Source organism: Sus scrofa, chromosome X, assembly GCF_054392235.1.
Source record: "Sus scrofa isolate SSC_HxYL_T2T_F1_AM1 chromosome X, Sscrofa_HxYL_maternal_Yorkshire_Landrace_v2.0, whole genome shotgun sequence".
In the NCBI taxonomy this organism is placed as follows: domain Eukaryota; kingdom Metazoa; phylum Chordata; class Mammalia; order Artiodactyla; family Suidae; genus Sus; species Sus scrofa.
The window spans coordinates 81,949,662-81,958,192 of NC_139401.1; the positions used below are offsets into that span (position 1 = coordinate 81,949,662).

The following is an 8,531-nucleotide window of genomic DNA, read 5'->3' on the forward strand; positions in this document are numbered from 1 at the left end:
CATCTGACAAATTCCAACATCCATTCATGATCAAGACCCTCGCCAAAGTGGGTATAGAGGGAACATTCCTGAACATAATCAAAGCCATGGGTTTATGACAAACCCACAGCAAATATAATACTCAATCGAGAAAAACTGAAAGCCTTCTCACTCAAATCTGGAACAAGACAGGAATGCCCACTCTCACCTCTGCTCTTCAACATAGTTTTGGAAGTCCTATCCACAGCAATTAGACAAACAAAAGAAATAAAAGGCATCCATATAAGAAGAGAAGAGATAAAACCGTCACTGTACACAGATGACATGGTACTATACAGAGAACACCCTAAGGACTCAACCCAAGAACTGCTTGAACTGATTAATAAATTCAGCAAAGTAGCAGGCTATAAGATTAACATTCAGAAGTCAGTTGCATTTCTGTATACCAGCAATGAAATATTAGAAAAGGAATGCAAAAATGCAGTACCTTCTAAAATTGCACCTCACAAAATGAAATACCTCGGAATACACCTGACCAAGGAGGTAAAAGACTTATGTGCCAAGAACTATAAAACATTAATCAAAGAATTTCAAGAAGATGTAAAGAAACAGAAAGATATTCCATGTTCATGGATTGAAAAAATCAACATTTTAAAAATGACCATACTACTCAAAGCAACCTACAAATTCAATGCAATCACTACCAAATTACCCAGGACATTTTTCACAAAACTGGAACAAACAATCCAAAAATTTATATAGAGCCACAAAAGACCCAGAATTGCCAAAGAAATCCTGAGAATCAAAAAACAAGCAGGAGGCATAACTTTCCCAGACTTCAAGAAATATTACAAAGCCACAGTCATCAAGACAGTGTGGTGCTGGTATCAAAACAGACAGACAGACCAATGGAACAGAATAGAGAATCCGGAAATAAACCCTGACACCTATGGTCATTTAATCTTTGACAAAGGAGACAAGAATATAAAATGGGAAAAAGAAAGTATTCAACATGCATTCCTGGGAAACCTGGACAGCTGCATGCAAAGCAATGAAACTAGAACACACCCTCACACCATGCATGAAAATAAACTCAAAATGGCTGATAGACTTAAATATATGACAGGACACCATCAAACTCCTAGAAGAAAACATAAATAAAACACTCTCTGACATCAACAGCATGAATATTTTCTCAGGTCAGTCTCCCAAAGCAATAGAAATTAGAGCAAAAATAAACCCATGGGACCTAATCAAACTGACAAGCTTCTGCACAGCAAAAGAAACCGAAAAGAAAACAAAATGGCACCTTACAGAATGGGAGAAAATAGTTTCAAATGTTGCAACGGACAAGGACTTAATCTCTAGAATATGTAAGCAACTTATACAACTCAACAGCAAAAAAACCAATCAATCAATGGGAAAATGGGCAAAAGACCTGAATAGACATTTCTCCAAGGAAGATATACAGATGGCCAATAAGCACATGGAAAAATGCTCAACATCACTGATTATAAGAGAAATGCAAATCCAAACTACCATGAGATACCACCTCACACCAGTCAGAATGGCCATCATTAAGAAGTCCACAAATAACAAGTGCTGGAGGGGCTGTGGAGAAAAGGGAACCCTCCTGCACTGTTGGTGGGAATGTCAACTGGTACAGCCACTATGGAGAACAGTTTGGAGATACCTTAGAAATCTATACATAGAACTTCCATATGACCCAGGAATCCCACTCTTGGGCATCTATCCGGACAAAACTCTACTTAAAAGAGACACATGCACCCGCATGTTCATTGCAGCCCTATTCACAATAGCCAGGACATGGAAACAACCCAAATGTCCTTCAACAGATGATTGGATTAGGAAGAGGTGGTATATATACACAATGGAATACTACTCAGCCATAAAAAAGAATGACATAATGCCCTTTGCATCAACATGGAAGGAACTAGAGAATCTCATACTGAGTGAATGGAGCCAGAAAGACAAAGACAAATACCATATGATATCACTTATAACTGGAATCTAATATCCAGCACAAAGGAACATCTCCACAGAAAAGAAAATCATGGACTTGGAGAAGAGACTTGTGGTTGCCTGATGGGAGAGTTAGGAAGTGGATTGGATCGGGAGCTTGGGGTTATCAGATACAACTTAGAGTAGATTTACAATGAGATCCTGCTGAGTAGCATTTGTAACTATGTCTAGATACTAATGTTGCAACAGAACAAAGGCTGGGGGAAAAAATATACATGTAAGGGGAACTGTATCCCCATGCTGTACAGTGGGGGGAAAAAAAAATCTCCCAACAAACAAAAGTCCAGGACCAGATTGCTTCACAGGCAAATTCTAACAAAAATTTAGAATTAACCCCTATACCTCTGAAACAATTCTAAAAAACTGAAGAGGACATAACACTCTCAAACTCATTCTATGAGGCCACCATCACCCTGATACCAAAACCAGACAAAGAAAACCCAAAAAAAGGAAAATTACAGGCCAATTTCACTGATGAACAGTGACATAAAAATCCTCAACTAATTACTAGCAAACAAAATCCAGCAATACATTAAAAAGATCATATACCATAATCAAATGGGATTTATCCCAGAGATGCAAGGAATTTTCAACATCAACAAATCAGTCAGCCTGATATTTGCACTAACAAACTGAATAATATCATCTCAATAGAGGCAGAAAAAGCTTTTGACAAAACCCAATACCCATTTCCTTATAAAATCCTCCAGAATGTGGGCATAGAGGGAACATAACATAATAAAGGCCATATATGACAAGCCTACAGCTAACATTATTCTCAATGGTGAATAAAATGAAAGAATTTCCACTAAGATCAGGAACAAGACTATTCAACATAATTTTGGAAGTCCTAGCCATGAAAATAAAAAAAGAAAAAGAATAAAAAGAATCCAAAATCAGAAAGGAAAAAATAAAACTCTCACTCTTTTTAAATGACATGATACTATACCTAGAAAACCCTAAAGAAAGCACTGGAAAACTGTTAGAGTTCATCAAGGAATTTGGTAATGTTTCAGGATACAAAATTAATACCAAAATATTGACTGCATTTCTACATACTAAAAATGAATGATCAGAAAGAGAAATTAGGGAAACAATTTTATTTATCATTGCATCAAAAAGAATAAAATACTAGGAATAAACCTGCCTAAAGAAACAAAATACCTGTTATTTGAAAATTATAAGATGCTTGATGAAAGAAATAAAAGATGGTACAAACAGATGCAAAGATATACCTTGCTCTTGGATCAGAAGAATCAATATTTTCAAAATGAATATACTACCCAATGCAGTCTACAGATTATATCAAATTCCTATCAATTTACCAAGGACATTCTTCACAGAACTAAAACAGAATATTTTAAAATTTGTTTGGAAATACAAGAGACCCCACATAGCCAAAGCAATACTGAGAAAGAAAAATGAAAATGGAGGAATTAAGCTCCCTGACTTCTGACAACATTACAAAGCTACAGTTATCAAAACAATATGATACTGGCACAAAATCAGAAATATAGATCAATGGAACATGATAGCAACTCCAGAAATAAACCCAAGTACCTGTGGTCAACTAATCTATTATAAAGGAGGCAAAAACATACAGAAGAAGAAAGAGAGTCTCTTCAATAAATGGTGCTGGGAAAACTGCATGTAAAAGAATGAAAACAGAACACTATCTAACACCATACACAAAAATAAACTCAAAATAGATTAAATACTTGAATATAAGGCCAGATAATATAAAACTCTTTGCGGATAACAGGCAGAATACTGCTTGACATAAATCACAGCAACATCTTGTTCTATCCACCTCCTAGAATAATGACAATAAAGACAAACAAACTTAATTAAACTTAAAAGTTTTTTTTTTACATCAAAGGAAACCCTAAAAAAAACAAAAGACAACCCACATAATGGAGAAAATATTTGCAAATAAAGCAAATGACAAGGGATTGCTCTCCAAAATATATTAAATCTCCTGCAGGTCAGTACCAAAGAAACAAATCTCATCAAAATATGGGCAGAAGATGTAAATGAACAACTTTCCAAAGAAGACAGATGGATGGCCAAAAAAAAACACATGAAAAGATGTTCAACATCACTAATTATGAGAGAAATGCTAATCAAAACTACTTTGAGATGCCACCTTATACTAGCCAGAATGACCATCTTCAAAAAGTCTTCAAACAATAAATGCTGCCCAAGGTGTGGAGAAAAGAGAACACCCTTACACTATTGATGGTAATGTAAATTGCAACAATTATGGAAAACATTATGAAGATTTCTCAAAAAAATAAAAATAGAATTATAATATTATCCAGCAATCCCACTCCTGGACATCTATCCAAAGAAAACTATGACTCAAATATATACATGTACCCCAGTGTTCAGTGCAGCACTACAAACGATAGCCTAGACAAGGAAACAACCTAAATGTCCACTGATGGAGGTCTGGATAAAGAAGATATGGTACATGCACACGATGGAATATTACTCAACCATAAAAATTAATGATATAATGGCATTTGCAGCAACATTGATGGACCCAGAAATTATCATACTAAGTGAAGTGTGTCAGGCAGTTCATATGATATCACTTACATGTGAAATCTAAAAAAAGGATACAATGAACTTATTTGCAGAATAGAGCCCAACTCACAGATTTTGAAAAACTTATGGTTACCGAAAGAGACAGATTTTTGGGGAGGGATGTGCTGGGTGTTTGGGATGGAAATGTTTTAAAACTAGGTTGTGATGATGGTTGTACAACTGTAAATATAGTAGAATTCATTGAATTAAAAATATTAAGATATTTATGCAACTATATGAGAAAACGAAGGTGAATTATTACTAAGTATTGAAAACTCAGCAAATGTGGCTGTGGCTAGAGATCTGAGCTCAGGCTTAGACATGGGGAGCAATGGCAACATTTATGAGCAAGCTGGTAGTGGCTAAGAACTTGAGTGAGGCCCTGGGGGACAATGTGAAAAAACACTGGACTAATTAAAGTTGTGGTTTAAGTGGAAGATCAGCAAAGAAATGTTTGACCTTGAAGCTCACAGACTTCTCAAACAGGGAAATGTCTATTCTCATAATGATTTCCTCCAGCTATTCTCACCCATTGTAAGATTTGGGTTTCTACAACATAGGGATCTTTGCCCTGGACAGGGGTTCCACAGCCAAACCTGGGGAAGCAAAGGGGAATAAAAATATTTCTTCTGTTCATCAGTGAATTAATCATAGATTCCAGCCTCAAAATCCCCTGGAACTCAGGAGTTTGTGGCAAAGGATCTCCAAGACAATGACTTGAAATTTATTCTGACATAATGATACATCCCACTCAGGTTCAGCTTGAAGGGAGGATGGTAGATACTGCTTTTGAGCACAGGCCGTACATCACCAAGGGAGTTGTCTCATCTATGGTCTATGTGGTAGGAAAACAACTTAGAGATATATTGGCATCACTTGTGTCAAGGAGGAAAGCTTATGTATAACTGAATCACTTTGTTGTACAGCAGAAATTATCGCAATCTTGTAAATCAACTATACCTCAATAAAATTTTAAAAATGAAAAAAGAAGAAATGCTTATAATCTGAAAAAGAATGGATATATATATGTGTATAACTGAATTACTTTGCTGTACAATAGAAATTATTACAACATTGTAAGTCAACTATACTTTAATAAAACTTTAAAAAGTGAAAAAAAAGAGCCACTTCAAATTCATCCTCCTCATAAACCAGCCCCTAGAATATTCCAGCCCACAGAAAGTGCTTCCTCTTTTGACCTAGAAACAGTTGCAGTACAGTAGGAGGAACACAGTCCTGGGCAGCAGAAAATATATGTGATATTTGCTCTGTTCAATGTGTAACTTTGAGCTAAGTTGTTCAACTTGTATGAGACTCAGCTTTTTGTTCAATAAAATAGGAAGAATAACAACTAAAAAAATGAAGAGATGCTTATTGATTACATAATCATCATTTAAAATATGACTTTGGTAGTACTATGATCCTGCAGCCACACCTGAAGAATAGTGAAGTAGTTTATGCCTTAACAGATTGCCCTCCAGACTTTTCTGTTCCTTGCTCTGGTCAGAATCGGTACCTAACCCACCTACTGATGATGCTGAGTAGCAGGCTGAGATCCTGCTGGTGTGCACTGGGGACATGCTACCAGCATTTCTGCCTCCAGTGAACATGTACGACCATTTTGAAGCTTGCATTTACACAGGGAAGTCATTCCCACACATACTGTTTTACCCTCAGTATTGAAAGAATCATCAGAAACTGGCATCCAAATATTAAAAGCTGAAGCAAGACAAAGCCAACCACCAGCTCATGGCCAAAAAGGAGGGGATTTTGCTCTGCTGAATTAGAGTTTGAGGAGGTGGGACCCCCAGCAAATTCATTAATTATTAGCAATTTAATGTTTTTGGGTCCACATTTCAAGACTGAAGTGCATAGTGCAAATATAACATTTCCTATGGAAATGTGACATTGAGTGACTTTTGTGTTGCTACTGTAAACCATTAATATAAATCTGATTTTGATAATGATCCATATCTCTGTATGCATGTGAATGGGTTTCCAATTATGGGAGTAGGCACTGAGAATACTCTGTGCCTAGAATGGAAATGCTGAGGGGTCTGAGGCTTAGTAGCCTATGGTCTGTATGTGAGGTAGGTGTTATAACTTAAAAACAAACAAGCTGTTATAACTCAGTCCCCATGATCAGCAGATGTCTGTGTGTTTTGACACAGCACATATTTTGTATCTGGAAAGCCTAAAATTTCTGCTTTTCTCCTGAAGAAGTGCGCTTTTAACACAGGGTTAAAAGTCAGTTTTCTTTTTTAGTGACAAAATTAATTTTTAACAGATACAGATATTTGCCTAAGGATTCATTACAACTCCACAGAAAATAAGACTTAAAATGCTGTGCTATTAGAGAAAATAAAGTCCTTTATTTGAATTAAAATAAAAATCAAAAATTCACTTAGAATGTAATTAACCTTATAAAAATCTTCTCAGAGCTCAACTTTTCTGTTGTAACTTAATCAGGACAGCAAACAGAAAACCAAGCGAAAAAAATGTGAAAGCAATATAAGAGATCTATGGGATAATATAAAGTAGGCCAATGTTTATATATTGAAATATTTCAATTTTAGAAATAGAAACATTCAGTTATATTTTAGGGAATAATTTCAAACTCCTATATTTGAATCCAAGGGAGATTTTAGACATTTCACCACTCATTTTATTTTAGTGTTTTAAAAGTTTTAAGACTTTTTTAATCAACATTAAAGGAATATCATCAAATTAAATGTTGGTACCTATAAAATTTAAATAGTGAAATTCCAAATGAAAAAGCCATATAATTATATAACTTGTCCCAGATATACAAGTAAAATACAATTACAGATTTTTATGACATGGCATAATATAATGTTCTTTTTCATTTCCAAAAATAGATTTTCTAATGGCTAAGCTTTATCTAACAACCCGCTGTTATATTTCCAAAGCCATCTTCTTTAATATACTATAATCCAGTTTGTGCATAACATTTCAAATACAGAATGGAAACCCTGCAACACTAAAGTTTACAATGACAAAAATAATAGATCAAAGCTAGCCTCCCTTTAACTTTCAAGCCAACACAGACAACACTAAAGTTGACATGAATTTAGTGCTTGAACAATTATGATGAAAACAATGTTGACATTAAAGTTCTGAATTCCTAAATAGAGTTTCAGGATTGATCAGTAACACATTCCAAAAATGAAGCAAGCTTTTTATGTTTCCTAAAAGGGTGTTATTTTTGAACAATGACTTTTTTTTTCTTTTTGATAGTGGTGGTCATGTAAACAACTACACAGTGCAAAGGTTTTATCTCCCCTCATGCTTCAGTGATGTTACCAACAATTACATTCCTAGGTATTCCAGTTCCACTAGAACAAGAATAGCTTGTGAGCAAAAATAAAGTTACAATGATTGGTTGTGGATAGTTAGAAAATACAGGATCTGTTTTTCACAGAAATAGTCATTTCTCCTTGGGAAAGAAAATTGACATTTTCTTTCTTCTTGTCAATTGAACAAAACACATGAGGTGAGAGTTATGAGTCAATTTTTGTTTAGGGCAAAATGAGGATTATAGCCAGAAGAAAGCATCTCAGATAGCTCTGAAGAACTGCTCAGAAGAGGTAGTTAGGTGGGTTGGCAGTATATATGATTTCACTGAAGGGGAATTCTTAAATCAAGCACACATTTTGGTATGAGCTTACTGCTAGTCATGAGAAGGTTGCTGCTGGTTATGAGGAAGTAATGTCTCCATTAATGACTTTAGTGTTTTTCTAGATATGAGATGTGAGAATTTGGGTTCATAAAATCTTATCCTGAAAATATCTAATTATCTGAAGCTTGGTATGTCAGTTTTTCCCAGAGCACAGAGTGCCTCATTACTGGCTTCTATCCTGAATTCTTTTCAGAGTGTGTTGAAGGTCAGAGACTGCAGT

General features: G+C 35.3%; 1 pseudogene; it reads left to right on the forward strand.

Annotated features, from left to right (window-relative positions):
* Nucleotides 1–4,942: 4,942 nt before the first annotated feature.
* LOC100511056 (transcriptional adapter 1-like) lies at nt 4,943–6,393 on the forward strand (annotated as a pseudogene).
* The last annotated feature ends 2,138 nt before the right edge of the window (nt 6,394–8,531 follow it).